The sequence below is a fragment of the Aythya marila genome (genome assembly GCF_965140915.1).
Source record: "Aythya marila genome assembly, chromosome: 1".
Lineage (NCBI taxonomy): Eukaryota > Metazoa > Chordata > Aves > Anseriformes > Anatidae > Aythya > Aythya marila.
In genome coordinates this window covers 162,365,687-162,389,212 of record NC_139042.1, presented here as the reverse complement: position 1 = coordinate 162,389,212, position 23,526 = coordinate 162,365,687, and positions in this window count along the sequence as shown.

Genomic DNA, 23,526 nt, shown 5'->3' with positions numbered 1-23,526 from the left:
GACATGATGCCTGCTGTTAGCAGACACAACAGTAATCAAAGCGGGTTGCTGTCAGTCAGGGCACCAGTTACCACCTGCCCTGCATCATTTTTGGGGGTTCAGCTGACTTCAGAGTTTCCAACTTTCTTTTTTGGAAGTAATATTTTTCCTCTTTATAAACCTCACTATCTTTATGACCATATAAACCTCACTATCTTTATGACCATAGAGCTCCCAGACTGCTGAAAGCTATTTCTATTTCAATTCCCCTAAAGACACTGAATACCAAACAAACTTCCCCAGATGGTCCCTTGTTTGATGTAAGCATACAGAGTATAAACAAAGAAGCAGAAGCAGGCAGGACCACTGCAGGCAGAGCAGATATTACCATTGGCATCAACGCATGAAAGAGCAGGTAGTATCTGGATCTTCAGGTGAGTATTCTAACCAGAATCCCCATGCGTCTAATCAGAAACATGTATTTTTTTTTACTTCTAAATTTTGTAATTTCATCATTCTCTTTGCAGCTGAAAGACAAAGAAAAACAAGGCACAACTTCAAAAGAAATAACCATCACCTTTCCAATTCCTTTCTTTCTGTCTTCCTCTTTTCCTGTGATATACAGTTTGTATTCAGACTCCATAACAAGAATCAACACATAACTACAAACTTCAGACCAAACTGAGCCACTGACTTGACAGGATAACAAGCACCGAGTTCCCCATTGAACGGTTATGCCAAGGCCAACACATTGCTCTGTTGCTCTCATAATGCTTCCAGCTGTGATAAGGAGTGTCAGCACCACCTCGTGGCTTTCACCTTTGTACACAGTCCCAAGAAGCCAGACAGTTTATGAGACCTTCAAATTAAGATTTGCAACTGGAACCCATGAACTTCTGAGTACTAACACCAGCAGTTGTGTCCCTGGGGTCACTTAACAGATTCATCAAACTCAGAAAGCTGCTGATCAGGATAAATGAACATATCAGATGCCTGGTTTTTGTAATAGTTATTTCCCAAACTTAAAAATCAGTAAATAATTAAATAAGCAGAAAATGAAACCTACTGGAGAGATTTTTTCTTTTTTTTTTTTTTTCCCTTTTTTTTTTAATTTCTTTTCTTTTTCCTTTTTTTTTTTTTTCTTTTTTAATTGCTTTTGCTTTGCTAATCTAAATACAGTAATCTCTTAGGTGTGCTCTCCTCTCCCATATTATACTAGTAATTCTTTTCTGCTCAAGCTCCAGAGGATCTCTATACTTTTTGAAAATAAGCAGTCAATTTGGATAAACAACTTTAATCTCTCCCTCTCCAGCAAACATTTCACCTGAGACAGTCTTCCATTTGTTTTTTTCACAGCTGCAGCACACTCCTGATTAGTAGCTGGATTTATCTTCCTCAGCCATTTCCAGCTGAGGACTCCCAGCTTACAGGAAAAAAAAAAAAAAAAAAAAAAAAAATAAATAAATAAATAAAATAAAAAACCTCTTTTTATGTACAATCTGGAAATCTGCACTGTTGTATTTTATCACATTTCTCTTATTCTGTTCCCCAAAGCCATCCGTTTCTTCCCACACAATATTCAGATTTTCCTCTGCAGTGATGATGTCTCCAGTTTAGACTCACCAGCACAGCTCATCAGTGCATTACTCCTTTACAGGCAGACATCATACATAAAAATATTAACTTTCTTTCCAGGACCAGGACCAATGCCAGGGAAACTCTACTGTTAATCTTCTCCCCATTTAGTACTCCCTTTCCCAAGACTGTTGTCATCTCTCCATCAATCATCTCCTCATTCACATTATAATTATTCTAAGTCTTGATTTTCTCCAGGTGAAAAACAAACAAGAACTTCAACAAGGTAGTCCAATATGACCTGAATTAGCAGAATTATGAAATTCAGCTAACGTTAGACACAAAGGAAGGGAGTGCAATTGATCTATCTTATTAAATAAATTGTAGTCTTATCTTATTAAATAAATTGTAGTCCTGCACCATACTAAGAAGGAGTCACTGTCACGAATTATTTCTTTATATAGCTTCCTAATGTTATTGTGTGATTTAAAACAGGCCTTAAAAGCTTCATGAGACAAGATAGCTCTGTCAAAAAATAATAATAATAATAAAAAAATATATATATATATAAAATTGAAGCTGCAAAATCAAAGAATCCATTTAAGTATGCACTTAATGCACAGTACCAAGGAACACCTAAGTTAATTTGAGTTTTATCCATGTCACATACAGTGTTCACAGCAGATGGCAATATTACTGTGAAACTACATCCTACAGCATAGATACAAATGGAAAATATTTGATGCTATAATCTCACCAGTAAAATAAAGCAGGGATGTGGCAAGAATGCAGGTGAAACAGCGGACTTGAGCTCCAACCAGCCTTCCAACAGTTTTGAGCAAGGAAGCTAGAACATTCTGTCAGGTTTTCTCAGGTTATGCTTGCAAAAAGTTGTATACCGCAAGCATAATAACTCTCTCTATATATATTTTTTTCCATCAGCTACCAGACAGACATGGGTGCATCCCTGCATCCTGTGACTTGCATCCTTTGCATTTTCTCTGTCTTTGTTGGGAATACAAGTTCTCTTGAAAGTGCTCCATTCTGTACATTCACACATTAGGGATTCAGGCACAGACCAGGAAAGGCACTGAGGTGCATAGTTCACATTTCAGTTACCTCTATGGGATTTAGGAACCTCTAAACTTTTTAAGGAGTACTCCAGCCAAAGAAAGATGAGGTAAGTTCCCCTAACAGTGGAAAAGAGCAAATAAAGTACAAGTAAAATAAAGGTAATTACAGTGCAGTCAGCCTAACATCAATATTTGAAAAGAAATGATGACAAGTTAGAAAGCAAGAAATAAATCAAGCAGTCTGTAAGCACCTTGAAGAAAACAAGATGATAATAAAGATTTGTCAGGAACATTTCCTGGTAAATCAATATAATTGCTTTCAAAACACCTGACCTAGCATATGAGGGGGACAAGTCATTATAATAAAAAAGAGAAATACAGTCCAGATGAAGGTGCGCTAATTTCAGCTCAGAAATGGTTGAAAGAAAAGGTTTAGACTATAAGTAGTAACATTGAGAAATACTTTCAAGATGACAGAGGCTTGTTATATTGAATATTTTTGTGAATTTTGGTATTCCATGTTTCTTTAAAAGCTGCAGATGACAAAAACTTGATAGGTGTTGTAACCCACATGTAGGACTGGTTCAGAATTTCAGATGAACCACAAGAAGGTGAAGGAATGGCCTCAAGATCAAAGACAATTAAAACAATAGTAATAATAATAATAATAAAAGGTAGAAATGCATTAGAAGAGTCTTAGAGGAAAATAGATGCTTATGATATCAGTGATGAAAAGAAATTAGCAGGTTGTACTGCTAAACAAATGCAAATAGAGTCAGTAACAGTGCTCTTCAAAAAGACATTTTAGCTAGGGAAATATTAATTTGTGTCTTTGTAACAGACTGAAGAGGTAACTATTCTACACTAATTAGTGCCAGTTGTACTTTTGTAAAATCATACCTTGTCCTAGGCACAACACTTAAAATGAAGACAAATTGGAGCAAGCTCTGGAAAGGGCAAAAAGGATGACAAAATGTTTAAATAAAACAGCCTATGGGAAGAGGATAAGGTTTGTTAATTTTGGGAAAGAGACAGCTACACATGGCTATGAAAACAATGTCTCATCGTTGAAAAATTTTGCAGCAAGTAGCAGGTAAGGTATTTCCTAAGTCTACTGAAGGAGAAGAGGAAAGGCAGTACTGATCTGTATTAACTCTGAAGCCAAGAAGATTGAGGATGAATAATGCCTATAGTGTAAAGGATACTAAACATACATCTGCAACAGAGAGTAACAAAACATTTAAATTTATATGCATGCATGCATTTCCAGTTTCTGTGTAGTCAGCTTCCTGTCCCGCCCCACACAACAATAGCAGAGTGGATTAAATTTAGCTGGTTTTGTTTGTTGTTGTTAATGATTGTGTATTTTAAATGTTTTGTTTTGTTTTTTATCTGCAACCAGAAATTCACATTATAAATGTAATGTTTAGCTCCCAACTCTTTTTGACTCAGTGCAAATCTATCACTCAGAATCCAGCTGGTGGTGTCTAGCAGTTTTCTGGGTATTCTGCAATATACTGTTTAATGTATTAAGCATTGAATAATGAACATAATAACAGACAAAGTTAATCAATAACAGAAACTCTTTGGGAACCAGTTCAAAAATTGCTAAGTTTTTATCAAATAGTTATTAAAACTAAGTTGTTCTCTTTTATTCCTGATAAGATTTCTGAGCTGGGAAATAAGTACAGAATAATTCCTCATGTTTTGTCCCATTCGGAGTAGAAGTGTGTTTTTTATTAATCAATGCAATCCTCTCAAAAATGTTATTTCAAAATATCAGTAATATTAAAAGCTCAAGATTTCCTTCCCAAAGTACAGAAAATTGTTTCTGACGTCAATTACACTCCAATATGCAAGGACAAAATCTGTCACTACTCTGTAGATTACCTAGCATTACAGCATACTGTGAAGCAACAAATGTACCAAATTGAAAGTAATGTTTCAAAGTAGTATACAAAGCACCCTCTGAAATTTGCTCCCCAAATGCTATTAGCTGCAGTTCTACATCTTTCATACTGAGTGTCCTAAAACACAAAGTTTTATTGTGACACTGAAATTCATCTCCAATTTCCCAAGCATAGCTTATTACAAGGCTCTGAACATGCAGAGGAAGCAGCCAGAATTTTCCCAGTATCAGTAGATAAAAAATAATTCTTTTGAAACAACAATGCATGTATTCATTGTATACTGCTGGCTTAACATGGTTTGCTTTTTTGATTATGTTAAGGTTAGAGAATTTGATATAAATTCACAAGAGAGCAGCTTCACAGCAAGCCCGTGGCTTGGTGTTTCATACCAAGTTCCTGTAAACGAGCTGATCAAGTAGTCTTGGACATGAATGAGCCTGGATATAGCCTTAGGATATACTCTACCTCATTAATCAATCTACCTCTGTCTTTTCAAAACGTCACCCATTTCAGCTGATGCAGTACTCTTGCCTGAACTTGCAGACAATTGCTGTACGCTGTTGAACAGCTGTTATCTCTGCTGCAAATAAGCTTTTCAATCATGGCAAGACAGTCCCTGAAATCTGGTAATGTTTTAAAAAAAAAAAAAAAAAGTGGAATCTTTGTGTTAGAAGTGTTATAATAAAGTAAGGATTATCAATGTTGTTGCAGCCACAACATCGAGTCACACCACACCCTTCTTGGGCCCCTCTGCAGTAGGGCAGAGCACGACTGACCAGTAGATAGGAACACTTCACCACATGCACACGAAGTACCCTCACCTCTGCAGCAGGAGACATGCATCCAGATTTAAAATAATCATATGGATTATCAGTTGTTGCAGCACGTTTAGAAATCAGTAAATTAACTCAGGATGAAGGCAGTATTTCCCTGGGCCACGAGTCATATACTGTGCACCAGCACCGCCCACCCTGTTGGGAATGGACATTGCCTCAACCCAGCTGTGCTGCCCTGCCAGTCAGGCTGCCCTGCTGCTCTTCAGTGTAATACTTTCCTAAACATCTCACCATGATCTCTTCAAAGACGCTACCTTCTTAAATAAAGAACAAAACTAGGGCATTTTTATTTGACTTGCTAATATAATATCATGCTGACACCCATGGATATATGTGGCCATGCTTCAGACCCAGGAAATTGTTTCTGCGAGGCTAGCAGTTTCTTATCAGGCTTTATTACAGTTTTATTATGCTACTATGCTTAACAGTATTTTTCCGTCCTTCCACAACATCACCTCTAGGTGGCAGTTGCTTGTGAATCTTAGAGTAGCGAAAAGGTGTTTCATAGCATGTAAGCAATTAAAACAGGAAACATCATTCTTTGCATGGGAAAGATATGAATTATTTCATAGCACTTTCATTATTTCTATCAATAAAACGGGTGGTTATATATATATATATATATATATATAAATTAAGCTTCTAGAATACAGTCATTAAGTTCATACAAAGGATACCAAATTGTGCACAGGATGTGCAGATTTACACTGCTCTTAACTGGAACCAGGAATATAGATAAAGTAACATTTACCTTTGCATGGACTGATCAGCAATTTGCAATAGCACTTCTGTTTTATAAGTGTCACCATCAGAGTAGACATTAGAAATGGTGCTTATGCTGAATCCTGGGACTTTTGGCTGCTATGAGCACCCAGCCAGCCTCGGAGGATGAGCCATTAGATTAGAATGCTCTAGGAAGTAAGAAACCTGTTTTTCTCAGATTTCAGCATCAACACAGAATTTCAATCCCATTATTTTTTGGCAACATGATTACATCAGTAACAGTAAATTATATTTATCTACTACAATACTTACAATGAAATAAGAGTAATACAATCAACAGTATGATATATATTTGATTATACTTGTACTGCAGATCACATTCAGTCCTTTGTCTGCAAGCATTACATGCATTTAAGAACTAGGACAGCACTAGGTATTCAGACCAGTGCTTTTCCAGCATTACGCCTTTCAGTACTGGATCCACTAGGAACCCACTCCCCATATATAACTTTCAGCTGCCTGGTACCTAGGCAGAACCTTGCTAATCTCTCCCACTTAGCAACATAACGGAGGCAACATTAAGCAAAATCTTTATATGAGGGTCCATTCAAGAAGCATGTAGATCAGGGCTTCATCTGCCATCCAGAAAAATTCACTGAGTTCGTGACCTGCTATCTTACCATCATCCTAAGCAAAGATCCTCCAGATACAAATGAAAGCAAACTATGGGTTGAGTTATTTGTTCAAACACCATAGCCCCATCTCTCTCAGGGGTGCTTCAAGTCTGAGACATGACATGACAGGCACGCTGCTTTCTCTAGCTTCTGAGAGATGTAAACCCTGTAACAGGTGGAAACACAAGTGCATTCCCATGGATGTGACTGGATGCTCTTTGTACATCTTATCTTATGATTAGTCAGGTGCTCATAGCATTTTGGATGCACAATGAATATATGGAAGCATCCTCCATCACACACAGTTTTATGATAGGCACAGAAGAGATGATACTGCCCTAAATGGTTCCATATGGCTCCATCCTCATCAGAAAGGTGGTCTACCAGCTTTAAAGCAAACATATTATTATGGTTGAGAACATGTCACTATTTCTGATATTTTTAAAACCATGAAATAATTTGTTTGAACAAGCATTACTTGGGAAAACCATAATTCCTTGATGGAGTTTCCATAGTCTAAACCTTCCCTAGGAGCAGTCAAAGTTGTCTGGCAGCTGACACAGCTATTTAACTTGAACACTAAAACTGCTGATTAAACTAAACTCTTAAGTGTAAGAAAGAAATAATTGCTTACCTGTACAGTCTTGACTTAAAGTTTCTTGACTACTACTGCTGTATGAAGGCACTGGAGTGATAGAAAGTGAAGCTGGGCAGGATAATGGATCTGATAAGTCATTTTGCGTAGGAAAATGTTGAAATACAGGACTAAAGACATGTTCAGAAAAGGTGAGAGGGTGGTGAGGGTTTCCATATGTATACGGATTTTTCCAACGAAGCAGTCCTATTGCAAGGGTGCCAACAGCATCAGAACCTAACAACAAATATCTGAAGTTAAAACCTGTGCCCTTGTTATGTAATAACTCATGATTTTGGAGAAAAAAAAACTATAATAAGGTAATATAAATTCCTATTTTGAGTTTATTTGAGGCAATCACTAGGCAAATATATACGTACATCGAGGATTCTCAGGTATGGCCACTCCAGAGAAACTACAGAGTGGCACTGCAGAAAGTTTAGTGAAATACAGTAGAATATTACTAGATAACAGAGAGGATTGCAGTAGATGACATTTAATCCCCATCCTTCCTACTTTCACCCCTTTTTTTAGACAAAATTTTGGTTCATGCTTTTTTTGGAAACAGAATTGGTGGATTTTCTGAGGGACTAACCTCCGTTATATTATTAGATTTCTGTTGCAACCTACAACACATTTCAGCACAGCATTAATACTGATCATGGATCTGGCAGCAGATGGCTTTTTCTGAGTGTACCTAAAACACATCTTTTTACTCAGCTTTCTTTGTGGTCATTTGGATTTCTCTGTATGCAGGTACACACTAACTAAAGAATACTGTTATACCATAGTGTCTTACAGCTTTATTATGAATGCTCAGAAAGATGAAAGCATTAATATGTACATACGATATAGATTTTATGGCTAGTTTTTGACTGTACATATAATAAGAAAAAATCCATAACATTTCACTCTATGTTTGAATTTTTAAAATAAGCTTGCAGCCCCTCCTTTCTCCAATATCATTTCCAGGACACATTGATTTTCACTTTTACCAACAGAGAGTCATTTTATAAACTCATCTGAAAGCATATAGAATTGATTTTTATGGGGAGGGAGGAGGACACCACAAACCACAAATTCTACAGATGAAAGAGACCATTAGTTTTCTTATTTATCCATTAATCTATTCAGGAACATACTGCCTATACTAAAACCTCCAGTTAGTCTTTGAGGTTTGCATGTAAGGTAGCATATGCTGCAGCTGTAAACCCATAGCACACAGACTGAGACTGACAAACTAAGCTACACTTGTGAAGTTGTTTACTAAAACCACTCAGAACTCTTGAGTGAAAACAGACCATCCAAGGTTTTAGCTGATGTGGCTATTGAGATTAAACAATTAAACAACAGCTATCGCCATAGCCACTTCTTGTAGCCACATTAGAATAATTGTCTAAAAAAAATGCATATATATTGATGGTATATAAGTGTACCTAGAGATAAATGTCTAGATATAGATATATTTCCACACACATGAAATCACAAGAGAGATAAAATTAATAAATCTAGGACACTCAATTAATGTCATAAGTCTAAATTACTAAATCACAAAGCCTTAGCAGTGGCTTCTTTTGTGCTTGGTGAAGTAGAAAGCTTTTAAGAAAGAAAGAAAAAAAGTTCTGAAGGTGTACCACTTTAAAAAAAATAGTTAAAAAAAAAAAGTGGAAACCACTTTAAAAAGTTGTCAGAGTTCAAAAATTTATCTTTCAAGGTATGCCAACTTCATGAATCATTGCCAAAGGCAAGGAACTGTCTAACCTTGCTGCTGCATGGACAGCTGTGCTTGGCTGTATGATACACACACAGGCTCTTTCTGCCTGCTTTGCTTTACCAGCTGACAGCAAAGCAGCAGCCGAAACAGAATAAAATACCCCCCCCCAAAAAAAAAAAAAAAAAATCTTCTGCAGTGACTACACTTTTTCTTTTTTTTTTAACTGTGCCAAAAATTTCACAATTTAAAGCAGGCAGGGAAAGGAATATCTAGCTCTCAATGCAGCTGCTTGATCCCAAGTCAGGGAAAGGATAGCTGAGGCATGCCAAAGGAGGCTGCTTCGCGGCGTGATAGAGTTTACGGCTGGAAGCACAGCAGCACTTACGGATCTGCAGACAATGTTCCTGCTGCAAGCTGAACACTCCTCCCAGGTGTGTAGGTACAGCTACACTTTGCAGAAAACAAGTACATGCACTCTTTATAAGCTATATGTAAATTAAATTAAATTGCATGTTCTGGAACTCTTTCTCCCAGTGAATATGACAGAAAGGGGCTTGACAGTTCCCTCGAGCTTTGCAGATGCAATCAATGCCCTGAGGAATAAATTTTGAAGCTTGAAAATGGATACAGACCTGGCTCCTCCAGTCCCTCGGGTTTTCCTATCAGACAACCACTCTTTAGGCACTGCCCCGGCCACTATAAATGTTTCCCTTCCTCCCTCCAGCTTTATATGAGATGGTTGATTTGCATCTCCTAAAAGTTGTCTGCTGCTCCTGGATTGCTCCCAGGCTGGTTCTCTAACAGACACCACCATGCACAAAAATTCTCCCTGAAAACCTAAAATTTTGTGTATCCTCCTGCAACAGTAATCCTCTAAACCAATTCCTCCTTCCCCCATCACCACAGGAATGCCATACACCAAACATAATTCAGTAAGCTCCTTTCTCTGCCCCACAACAGAACAAACCCAAACTACCCAAATGAGACAAGAATTTATTTACCCAGCACGGTCCATGAGCCCGCCCTACCTGGGCTGCAGGCTGCTGCAGGGTGACGGTGGCCCGTCCCTCGTGCCCCATGTACCCGCAGACCCCTGCTGCCGGCTGGTGTGCGGGAAGCCCCCATCGTGCAGCACCTCTTCTCCCCTCCACCGCTGCTCCTGCTGCCTCCTGAAGCCTGTAGGGAACACACTGGCTACATGCTGCAAGCTCAGTCTTGCCATTTAAAGCTTTTTTTTTTTTTTTTTTTTTTTTTTTCCTCCTCCTCTCTCTCACTTTGGCAGCTAGTCCCAGTCCTCACAGTCAGACACACCTTTCTCCTCCTGCATGGCTGCTGCTCCAGCTGGGGAGCTCCGTAGGGAGCCAAACACCATCAGAGGAGATAAAAAGGCACCAACATGCTCAGGAGGCTTTGCAGAGATGCACACGTTTGCTCAGTTAACACCTTCCCGGTGCACAGCCTCCCTGAGTGACAGCGTTAAGGACAGCCAGGCACGGCTGCCTCACATGGGGACGTGAGGCTGCTTCGGGATGAGCCAAACACACCCGCACAAAAGATGGCATGGTAAGAAGAAGTGTATGTATGGAGAACAACCCCAACGTAGTACCTTCTACAGAAAACACAAAGCCAAGACACTTTGGGGACAGCTCCCAATTCCCTCCTCTGCAGAGGCCCTGGGAGGGAAGGAGACTGGGGACACCTGAGTTGCAGGCCCTGCTATTCTCCTTCTAGAGGCTTAAACTCAGCTGTTGGTCCCCAGCTTACAGCTGTCTGTAAACCCCTAAAACCCCTTCCTGGTAATATACCATCCTACAGAACCCCTCTAGCAGAGCAACCCACTGAGAGACCTCAACACACTGGGGAGGGCCTGATGCTGCTGTTCACAGCTAACGCGGGTGGGAGAGGACACCCCTTATCACCTGGTGTAAAACTCCCCCAGTTCAAGCAGCAGCTCTGGGGCTCTCCCAGGAGGACAATGAAAAGCCCTGTAATGCCGGGAAGGAGGACAGAACAGGAGCAGGTTCATGCCTGAGATCAGAGTTCACCTTGCTGACTGCTCAGCCTGCTTACAAGCTTGACCCAAAATATTACCTGGGGTACCTGCTCTGGAAGATGCTCTCTCTTTATTTGATTAATCCTTTTAAGCAGTTAAGAAGAGTTAGATGCCTCATCTCCAAATGTCTTAAGCAGAATGAAAAGTCTCGGTCCCTTTTGTTCTCTACAGACAGTGATGATCCTGTTTCCAAGTGACCTACTTAAAAAGAATACAATAACTTGAAGATACTGGGGAATCCTGCTCGTCTCCATTTTGACTGAATCGGAGGGTGATGCATATGCTAAGAATGAACTTTAAAGTGCCATCTACAGTCCAAAAGGTCATATAGCAAAACCAGTGACCAGCCCACAGAAATGATAAATAAAAATAGAAAATAAAACTTAATGAAGCCATATGTCACAAGCATCATCCTTAAAAGAGAAGGAAATATATCAACTTTAAGTGGGTAGTGATGGGTAAACAAAAACAGGATTTGGGAGTGGGGAAAGGATCGAAACATCTGGTTCAAAATTGAATCTGGTGCAGTCCTCTTTGAGATTCATCCTCAGCAAGTGGAATATCCCCTTCTCAATGGTATTCTAGTCTCCATCAAGTTGCACACTATTTTGAACCAAATTGCAGCAATAATTCCAACTATACTGGGTCTTTAAAAGACTTAACCTTCATAGAGGAATCCAACAGATGAATGATTGCTAGGAAAATGTTCAAATGAAAATGTTTTTATTGGCCAAGGAGACAGAGCAGTTGAGGAATGGGGTGTTCAGAGCCCAACAACCAACATGTACAGATCTTGTACAGACCAAGCTGAGGAAAGCCTATTTTATCCAAATTTTTTCCTACCCCAACTATTCTGTTTGAGATTTCTGTCCCCAGCAGATTCTTCCCCCTATGTATTCAGACAACACCTATTTTCCAAATAGATGAGCACCTTGCTCTTCAGCACTATCCTTGTCTTTCTTCTTCACCCTAACCCTACATTGTCCTAATTCATATAGCAATCTAGCATTCACGATCCAGAAAGCAGAAGCACACCATGGAAGAGGACATCATCTCGTCCATACTGATGTGCCACTTGAAGTCACCATGGTCCAGCATACACATTAACAGGTTACAGAATCATTACATGATGCTCCTATTGCAATTAAACAGACAGATGTGCATAGCACATTCATAGCCATCACCAGATGCTTTTCTTCACCAGAAATTAAAACAAAACAAAACAAAACAAAACAACAACAACAAAAAAAGACATAGTCACCAATTATTCCACAGAAAATATTAAGAAGTATAAATATGTATACAGAAACAAAGGTTTAAGTTGTCCAAATTCTGCAGGAGTACAGCTGAATTGTCAATATATTAATCTAACATACTTGCTGTATTGTTTTCTGTATATTAAAGCACACGTACATAAATATATATTGTGAAGCAAAGTTTATTTTTTAAGTAAAAGATTATATATTGAGACTTTATTTATTTTTACTAAATAATGTATTTCTTTTCAATCTGCTAATGTAATACAGCTTTGCATGCAGAACAGATGCTAACTAGCCTACACAGAAAGGAATTAGTAGTTTTATCACGAGTATTTTCCTGGATGAATTCATAATAATTTGTCCTGAATAAAACTTTACCTTTCTTTTCCCTGGAAAGATACATTTAGGATATATGCAACTTATAGGTAATACAGCAACAAAAATCACAGAACAACAGTACCACTCTATACAAAGTAAAGCAACTCATTAGACTATATCAGCATTTTTAAATCTTGCATATTTCTGGTATGTATACGTATATATAGATAAATTTAGCCAAATGGGATGACAATAATTACTTTCAAGAAACTCTGTGCCAACTAAGCATATTTGACATTCACACACAGCATAAAACTGAAAGTGCATATGTAGGACTTTTTTTCAAAGTTTGGGTTAAGCAGAAAAACAGCATTTAGCCTTATTATATCTATATATGTCCCAGTTCAAGCTTTTGAGTTTAATGCCTCCTTGTCCAGCTTTCAAATGCTGGCATTAGCTAGTAGAAGAACGTCTAACACTTAACCAGATACGAAAATGTGGCTTATCCATGTAATGTTAACAAGGATTTGAAGTGACAAATTTATTTTCCATTTTGGCAGTCTACCCTTTCCCCTTTGTGGAAAAAGGATTGAGCCTTCTACTGCCTCTCATTTCAGATATGTACTCTTGGATATTCTCAAATATATATGGCTATAATATATTGCCATGTTTGTTATTAATTGCTTCACATCTAGAATGGACGAGAACTGGTATTTGTGCAAACTTTTGCTAAAAGCTAAAGCTAAAATGAGGTCTTTAACAGAGGAAACAAATTGCTGAGTATCAGTTTTATACATACATGTAAGTATACATACACAAACATATACAAACATTTAAGAAATAAAATGAGCACTACTATTGAACCTACTATTGCAGCACTTTCCTATGCTACATGCACATCCAAAGACAGAGTTTGGGTTTCAACCACAGAACAAGAGACACACAGCAGACCCTACAGGATAAAGCAGAAGGATACATCCTCTCTGTGTTACTTCAGTTAACTGAGTTAGATGGGTAGTGTCCCCAGGTTCTTTTAATAAATAGCAAGTGCAAAGACCATTTCAAGAGTTATTTGTAGAAAGATCATAACTGTGTTCTGTAAATTATTCTCAAGAAGAACTTTTCTCTGACTCCAATAAGTTCAAAAACTGAAAAAAAATTCTTGTCTTCTTACCTAAGGATTTTGAGAGTGCATCCTATGGAAAGAGAAAGTTGAAATAGCAATTTTGGAAACACCTAAAAGAAAATTGGAAAAAAAACTTTTTCTCCTGAGTATTTTGCACAGGAGGATCTATGTCAGTAACAGAAGCCTAGAACTTTAGCTGATCTACTCAGGCCATGCTTATCTGTCAGATGACTTCAACTTGACTGAGAGCTATTGGTGGATATTTTCATTTTAATGCAATAGAGCAGACTGTTATGGATGTCCACTCTATCAATGGTGGGATTGGCAGGATGGATTTTCTTGATAATCTGTTAGAAATATAAAATGCAGTAGAAGCAAAGCAAATCCCTGGCATAGGCAAACCATAGTGGAGTGACTGGGGAAAGTTTGAGCATACTGAACGGGAAAAAGACTTGATTTAGAACGATATTTTATGCCTACATTATGGACTAGAACTTCGTTAAAAACCTCCACTGCAGAAAAAGCCCTGGAGAATAATCATTACAAACATTATCCATGAAAATGTCTAACAGTATTCTTACTTTCTTCATATCTCACCAAGATAGCAAAAGCACTGCCAAAGAAAGAAAGCCATTTACCCCTCTCCTATGGTGGGGTTAAAATCCACTTCAGTCTCCCGCCCTGCAGGTGGTATAAATTATTCTCTAATTTCCACTTCTTCCCAGGTATTTTTCTCCTTGCTGACCTATCATCATAAGTCCAAATATGGGTATTTTTCTAAAGCCCACGTAAGAGCAGAGTTCTTTAATTCTTTGTCTGGACATCCAACCTGCAATTCAATGTCTGTTTCAAGCATTGAGTTGTAAAAAGCATTCTATTTTATATAATTCTCTCTTGTTCACATCCTTACATATAGCATATACTTGCTAAATGCATTTGAGTAGGGTCAAAGCACTGGAAGAAAGGCTACTGCAGGAATTACAGAGTCTAGAACCTACGTGATTCAAGATGAGAAGTTACTAGTTGTCCTCTTTCCCAGTAGCAGATTTTTTTATATTAATTTTTTAATATATATATATGCTAATGATACTATATACAGGCATTTTAGTGAAAAAACAAGCATTTTAAGAAGGGACTGGCTTGCTGTGTTCTCTAGTCTATACAGGAAGAACCCTTTAAATGTTCTGATGTCTAACTACCAAAACCAACAAGCCTAACAGCTTTTCTTCCCAACAGTAACTGTGATATTCTGGCTGAATAGCAGTTTAATAAATCTTAAAACATTTACTTTTTTTTCTATGAAAGAGGAGAAAAAAGGATTATATTTCACAGCAACAAGAAACTTCCTCAGGTTTCTCTATTTAACTAAGATTTCATACCTAGAGAAGATTTCATCCTGGAGAAGAGGAGGCTCAGGGGTGACCTTATCGCTCTCTATGGGTACCTCAAGGGAGGCTGTAGCGAGGTGGGGGTTGGCCTGTTCTCCCACGTGCCTGGTGACAGGACGAGGGGGAATGGGCTTAAGTTGAGCCAGGGGAGTTTTAGGTTAGATGTTAGGAAGAACTTCTTCACTGAAAGGGTTGTGAGGCACTGGAACAGGCTGCCCAGGGAAGTGGTGGAGTCACCATCCCTGGAAGTCTTCAAAAGACGTTTAGATGTAGAGCTTAGGGAAATGGTTTAGTGGGGACTGTTAGCGTTAGGTCAGAGGTTGGACTCGATGATCTTGAGGTCTCTTCCAACCTAGAAAATTCTGTGATTCTGTGATTCTAGAAAAAAGATAACTGCATTCAGAAACCACCCTCTTGTTGCAAATGCTGACAAATAGGTAATACGGGATTTGCTGTAGACCTTGACAAAAATAAATGAGAATATCAATCATAACCTATTTGGGAAATTTTACTGTGGACTGGATGCAAGTTAGGAACAGACTTACCTAAGTTATATGTATTCAGACATACATTACAGACAGCTGGCTCTCTACCTAACATCATGGATAAATATGAGTGTAAAGTTCTCAGTTTACCTCTTTACCTCCACACTGCAGTTTGAATGAAGGTAGGGCAAACTTTCTTGCTCCTCCACCAAAGGAGCGTCATTTCAACGTATCAGGTTCCGTAAAGTTTGCCAAGCTAAAACAAACATTTTGATAGATGGTGCATGGAGCAGCTTGTTTTTCTTTGTCATCAGATAGTGCAGTGGTACTAGAAATTTCAGCCAAATTGGAAATGACTATTCAGCTTTTCTGACCCCCTTCCTGATCTCACACAGACTTCTAACATTTTTACTTCAATCCTAAAACACTTGTTTCTGTCCAGTTATTGCATGTTTTGGCCCTAAATTACTGAGCCTTACACAGTTTTAATTGTTAATAAAATAAGAGATTGTTTTCTAGCTCAGTGTTTATGATTATGAGCAAAAGAACAGATATATAAAATATCAGCTTTTAGCTTAAAACTCATCTGATATTACTGACTTACACCAGTTGAACTTAAAGGCAAACCTAAGTTTTCACTACATTTTATTGCAGAGCTGAGGAAAAGATGAAAGGAAGGCTGTACTGGCTCACTTGACAGATCTCTCGCAGCATCTTTAGTGTGGTCTTACATTACACACAGATGGATGTCAGTACAGCTGGAAAACTCCTGCACAGAATTGCAGCATGCAGACACACATGGAGTCTGAAACTTGTTTCCAAAGAGCCAATCAAGACACCATTACACAAAAAGCTCCAATTAAAACACTGGGTTGACCTTAGCCTCAAGAAACATCATTATGTTTCTTGTTGGTTTTATATTGTATGAATTACAGAAGTCTGGGAAGATCATGCAGCTTAATAGTACATTCCCTTGAACTTTTATTAGTCTGCCTGTACAGAGTCAGATTTTAGAGAGGTCAGTACTTGTTCAGCTAAAACTAAATGCTTTATTATCACACACACAAGATAAAAAGCAGCACTTACAAACACTTGTTATTTTCTAAAATATAGAATTTTAATGTGTTTTTAGAAATTAATTTTTGTTTATTTGTGCCGAGTGAAGGCAAGCAAAGTTTAACACTACTTAATTCATTATCTAGTGATAATTTTGACTATTTGGTGGTGAACATTTCCAAAGAAGAGTCTTTCCAGAGAATAAAAGAGACAGTCTGAGAGCAGGAAGAAGGTCACCTGCTAACTGCACACCTTTGCTTTGCAGAGATCTTGTTCAGTAATCCAGCACCACAAAGGCAATTTTCCTACCAATCCAACCCATTGGCCAAGATGCTCTTGGTCAAAATTTCTTAGTTCATTAATTTGGGGTTTGAGAGTTTCTGTAGACATGCTACAATGCTATAGAGACAGTGCTTCTTATTCTTCCAAGTATGAAAATATTTATCATCCCAAGGAACAGAGCATAGCACGTGGCTAAGGTGGGTTTAGGCTGTGATTGTCATTCCAAGGATGAAGATGGAGAAGGCAATGTCTGAATGACGTTATAGAAACTTAAAAATAGAAATTCAAGACCACAGGTATGAATTTGTGACTGTAGAATACAATTGCTGCACTGGGGAAGGGTTGAGGGAGAAGAAGTAAGGGACCTAAAATAAGTTTACTTACTTTCTAACTTTCTAATACACTCTGAAACCCAGTTCTTGGAAAACCAGTCATGCAGTGGACAGGCACGGCAAGAGCAATTTCTCTCACTAACCATAGTCCTCCAAGTATTCGTTTCTGTTAAAATGTTCATGAGGATCATTGGCTAACTAATCAGTGGCTAATAAAATAAAAATAAAATAATTAATAAAACATCAGCTGTATGTTATATGCAGTTACTCTCTCAATTGCTTTTTCACTTTTGGTGCAGGGACTGGACTATCCCTTTATAACCCAAACTGAGGGCCTTGTCTGAATTTGGCTTAATCATTCAGAAAACACAAGCACCCACTCTTACTTGATTTGAAGAGGAGAGCTTGTGGCAGTAACATGTCTACAAGTCAGATCCAGAGCTTACAGAGCGCCAAGAATATTTCAGGTTTTATTCTACAGCGCAACACACAAAACCACATTAAAAAATGTAAATAACATTGAGGCAGTATAAATTTATGAAATAAAATTAAATTGATCAGAATTGCTTGTGCCTCTATATTTTAGAGCTGAGTTGTAATCTCCTGAATACTTCCTGCTTCTGTTTTTATGGGATGGATAGACAGGGATGGCCCACTTCATTACCTCAGGAAAACTGAATGATTCTTTGGTCTTCTGCATCAGGCAACTAATTTCTGCCTCTAGGAACATGAGCTCACTGTGAATTTCAGACCAGACAAATAAGCCAAACTCATCTTCTTACAAGAGGCTTATTCCTCTTTATATAGGTGCCTGACTTAGCCCATTAGTCAAATTTGCAAGGCTACTAAACACTCCCAGCTGTGAGTAAAGTCACCTGAAGTTGTTTTCTAGTTATTCAGTCGTGTACCACACTAACTACTTTGAATAATGAAGTGCAAGACAACTCAATTACCTCTGCTGAGTGGATAATTTAATTTCAGTGACTTTCCGCCTTGATTTTCCTTCTGTTTAAGGAGATAAGGCTGTTTGCTTTACACCTCAAGAAATACCCAGAGGCCAATGATGTGGTCCTGGGAGAAATCCTATGAGAATGAATCATGTTCTTCAGCACAGTGTAGAGAATTGGGCAAGGGGTCATATGCTGAAGTACAGGGAGAATCCCAAGTATTGAACAACTGCTCTTGCAGTCAGAGCTCTCTTCTACATGCTGAGTGAAACAGCATCATGAAAAAAAAAAAAAAAAAGGCATAATTTATAATGAAAGTGTGTGTCAAAATCCAAAATCCATCCATGCCACTTGAAGGTAGTGCTGATCATTAGAATTATAACATTTTCTAAATTTTGAAGGTTTGGTTTAACAGTCCTAATAGGTTACTTTCAGAGTTCAATGTAAATGGACTGTGACTTAAAGTCCTGAGTCTCAGAAGAAACTGATAGCTTTTTTAACAGTTATTACAAAAAACTTCCCAGCATTTTCATTTACATGGTCAAAATCAGGCATAAGCTATCATGTTCTATGAACATCTTCATATAGATCATCAGATAACAGAAATGCTATAGATGAGAATATTTGAAATCCAGATCATACAACTCTATTCACAGAACCCTCCAAAATCTGTTGTAGTATACAGGAGTCTAATTCCAGGACTAGAGATCCAAAGCATATGTATTTAATTTGACATTTAAATAAACTCATTCTACTGGTCTTTTATTTGAATGCAGTAATAAATTATTTCAAAGTACTGCAGGGGTCAATGCTGCAGTATGTACACAATAAAAATAATTTATTATGGTCCTGTTTCACAGGTGTCTATAGAATAGTATGCTCAGCAAAAAATAATAATAATAAAAAAAGCTATGGAGAAGCATACAGTTCATCAGAATGACACACCATGGTAATTACTTATGTTCTTCTGGGAATATAGGTTCCAGTACAGGGAGCTCTTTGTTACAGTAGCTACGCTTCAGAAAAGTAAAAATAATGTTTATACAAAGAATCAGCAAATTATAAGATTCTGAACTTCAGCAATTACTTCTATCTTCAAATGCAAGAGAGGTAGAACTTATGATTTTACAATGTGAATATGCAAATAAACTAATCTTAATATGGTTAGTGTGACATGACATGTTTGAGTACTTTGACAAACATTATTTATGATACTTTTCCTCTGTGTGACTATCCAAACTCTTTTTTTTTTTTTTTTTTTTTTTTTTTGGAGGAAATGTGCAAGTTTAGCTTTATTTTGTAGGACTGCACAGTACTTTCTGACTCAGCACTACATACCAATTTGTTATCTAAGTTCTAGCTGCAAATCTACCACCAAAAAACTCTTAGCACCACTAATCTGTCAACATTTTCTGCCTATCTACATTCCTCAGGGAAACAGCCAGTTGTCTCCTGCCCTGTAAGGTTTTTCTTCCATCTGGAATGCAATACTTCACACAAAGTGCCATAACAGCATTGATTTTAGACAACAGCAGTTCCCCTCCCCAACTAGAAAGCCATCTGCTGCTGGCATCTGCACTGGTGACACACCAGAAAGTTCAGTTCTGAGTTAATGGGGACTACTGGCTAGCTAGGAGGGCTGTACTGTCAGCAGACCACACCTCTCAGATATTTTAAAGCTTTAATTTTTTTAATGTCTGAAACCTTCAAAAGTGCTGAGCTTATTTAAATTTCACACTATTTATTTTTCAAAACTTTTTTGTAATGAAGTGATCTTTCTTCAGTCTTGGCTCTCGTGAAAAGAAGATTTTCAAAATGTATTTGCATGAAATTAAAGGGTCTTACAAAATTAAACATCTCTTGCATCTCTTGCATGCCACGTTTGGATTTTTACAGCCAAAAGGTTTAATTTGAATCAAAGAGAAAGGTTTTGCCTGTGGATTCCAATTTGCCTGAGGAACATCTATTAAATTTCTAGACACCAGAGGGCCCCATAACACTCACTGACCTGATGAACAGATTTTGATTCCCCAGTAGAGAAACAGACAAACTGTAGTGTGAAGCTATGGCTGCTTAAGTCTTAGAAGGAAAGCTGCCTTGAATTTTACATATTTATTTATATATATATATATAATAACCAACCCATAACTGAAGTCTTTTGAACTGGATTGTGCTGGTTTTACTTAGGTGGGCAGCCGAGCTCAAGCACAGCCACTCTCTCAGTCCCCCTCCTCAAAGAGAAGGGGGAGAAAATATGATGCAAAAAGCTCGTGGGTTAAGATAAGGATGGGGAGATCCCTCAACAATTACTGTGATGGGCAAAACAGACTCAGAGTAGGGAGACAGTAAGATTTATTGCCTGTTACTAACAAGCCAGAGAAGTGAGAAATTAAAGAAAGCAAAACTGCCTTCCCTCCATCCACCCTCTTCTACCTCCTCCCCCCAAGCGGTGCAGGGGAATGGGGCCTATGGTCAGTCTATAGTGCTTTGTCTCTGCCACTCCTTCTCAGTCACTCTCTTTCCCTGCTCCAACGTGGGGTCCCTCCCACGGAATGTAGTCCTTGCTGAACTGATCCTCAGTGGGCTGTCCACAGGCAGCAGCTCTTCAAGAACTGCTCCAGATATGGCTCGGAGTCCATCCATCAGGAGCAAACTGCTCCAACCTGGGTCCTCCACGGGCAGCAGCTCTCCCCCGAGCTCCTGCATGGGCTCCTCGCTATGGGCTGCAGGTCTGGCCCAGAATCTGCTCCAGTGGAGGTTCTCCATAGGCTGCAACCTCCTCCATGCCACATCCATGTGCTCCACCGTGGTCTCCTCCACAGGCTGCAGTGTGGAGATCTGCTCCACCATGGGCTGCAGCAATGCAGCCTGCTCCACCAAGGGCTTCTCCATAGGCCGCAGCGAACTTCTGCTCCGGTGCCTGGAGCACCTCTCCCCCTCCTTCATCACTGACCTTGGCACCTGCAAGGCTGTTTCTCACTCCTCTCTCTCTCACAGCTGCTGTTCTGCAAGGTTTTTTTTCCCTGTCTTAAATATGCTCTCACAGAGGCACAAACAATATCGCTTATTGGCCTGGCTCTGGCCAGCAGCAGGCCCCTTGTCTAACGCGGGGCAGCTTCTGGATTCTTCTCACAGAAGCCAACCCTAGGCTCCATCCCTCCCCCCCCCCCCAAAAAAAAAAAAAAAAAACAACAACAACAAAAAAAAAACTTGCCACATAAACCCACTACATGGGCATAATGGGCATATACTTTGCAGTCAGTCAATTGTACTTCACAAATGAGAATGGTTTGAGTTGGAAGGAACATTAAAGATTATGTAATTCCATCCTGATGCCAAAAGTCAGGGATACCTCCCTCTAGACCAGGTTGCTCAAACACAAGTTCAGAAGTTTTCTGGCTGTTAGTAGTTACCTGATGCTTGTGGTTTTTGTGTTTTTGTGTTTCTCCTGAACCAGATATTGGCATAGAAAGGAGAACGAAGTCTTGAGGTGTTACAGAGCAGCCCAGCTCTGCAGGGCCCTTGTATCAGCCACATGCAAACAAAGCTCTCAGAGCTTAAGTGCATACTTAAGCAAGCTATGATTTTCAGTGACTTTGCTGCTATTTCTTGAGGCTTTATTGTCAGCCCTAAGTGAGGTACATTTCAGCCATTTCAATGCAACTTCTTACAGGGTCCAAAATCCTTTGAATGGCCTCTGCCTTTTGGTCGCTTCATTCTGAACAAAATGACTGCAGGGTGGTCCAACTGTTTGTTGTTTTTTGTTTGTTTGTTTGTTTGTTTTTTCCACTGTAAATAGAAAACCATTAGTAGTAGAGCTAAATTTTGCTGTGTGAATATGTAGGACTTTGGGAAGAAAACAGTGATCTGTAGCTTGATATGAACTCATTTGCAATCTTTAGGATGACTTTGGAACATAATCTTAGGGATACATTATAGAGTATATACATTTGTCAAACAAACAAAAACACAACACTTGGCTTCCCCCGCTTCAGAACTCCACACAGGAATAGAAACTGGAGACCTCAGTTAAGCAGCTAGAATCTAACCTAGAAGTTGTTCTGATTTGATGACCACAGGAGCAGAGATGCATCTAAAGTCTGTTGACAAGATGTAAACTCTGAAAAGACTGGCACAGAAGTGCTTTTTACTTTAAGTAGAGCTCTGAAGAATAAAACCCAGAGGTGTACCTGAAACTACTCAGACACATTGCTTGGTAGAAAAGGAGTAGGAGGGGCTCCTTCTAATCAAAGAGTGTTTTACTAAAACAAGGTTCATAGATCTTGAACTCCAAACAAAGCAATAGACTAGATGCAGCTATTTATGTCTTTATAATACCCTGATATTTAAACCACAGTTTGCGGTGGTAGAGGAAAAACATAAGCCTTCTGAAAAATAGGCAATTTTCCCTCCCCCTCACTTGCCTTTCCCCTCCCCCCCCCCCCAAAAAAAAAAAAAAAAAAAGACAGTAAGAAGTGTGTGCATGTAAAAAGGTGCAATATGTTTATTTCAAATAAGTACTCAAAGACAGACTGGTAACATGTGGAGAATTCAGTCAGATTCCTGCTCCAAGTTATCTTTCCCACAAAAAAAGTAATACAAGCTGAAGATTAGACTTGCCCTTTGGCAATATAAACATCGCAAAAAGTATGTATTTCCAGTAGGAGGTATTTTGTTACATTTTTATTATTAGCTCACTTCATGCCATGTGTAATCCTTAGTTATAACAGGAACAACTACAAAGTTGGAGACTGCAATTATTTGCACAAGTTAGACCATGCTCATACTATTTTTGTAATAATATAAAACCAAACCAAGCATACCCACATGTAACAGGTGAACCACCCTTAGATTAAGCTGTTTAAGGTTTCAGAAGTAAAAGGATTATTTTTTCCTTTTGCAGTGCCAGTGTCTCATCTCACTCTTTTCATTTTGAACCATAAAATGTGGTCTATTACATGAGATTAACAGATCACAAAGATGAAGCCATCCATTTTTCTCATGAAGTCATTATTAAAAAAGTCTAGATGCTGAGATCTAAAAGTCTCAGTGTTTCAAGTACTACTAAGAAACCTGTAAACAGTTCAAAAAGTGTTGAGGGTTGACCCCAGCCAGTAGCGAAGCACCCACACAACCATTCAATCACTCCCCTCTGGGACAGC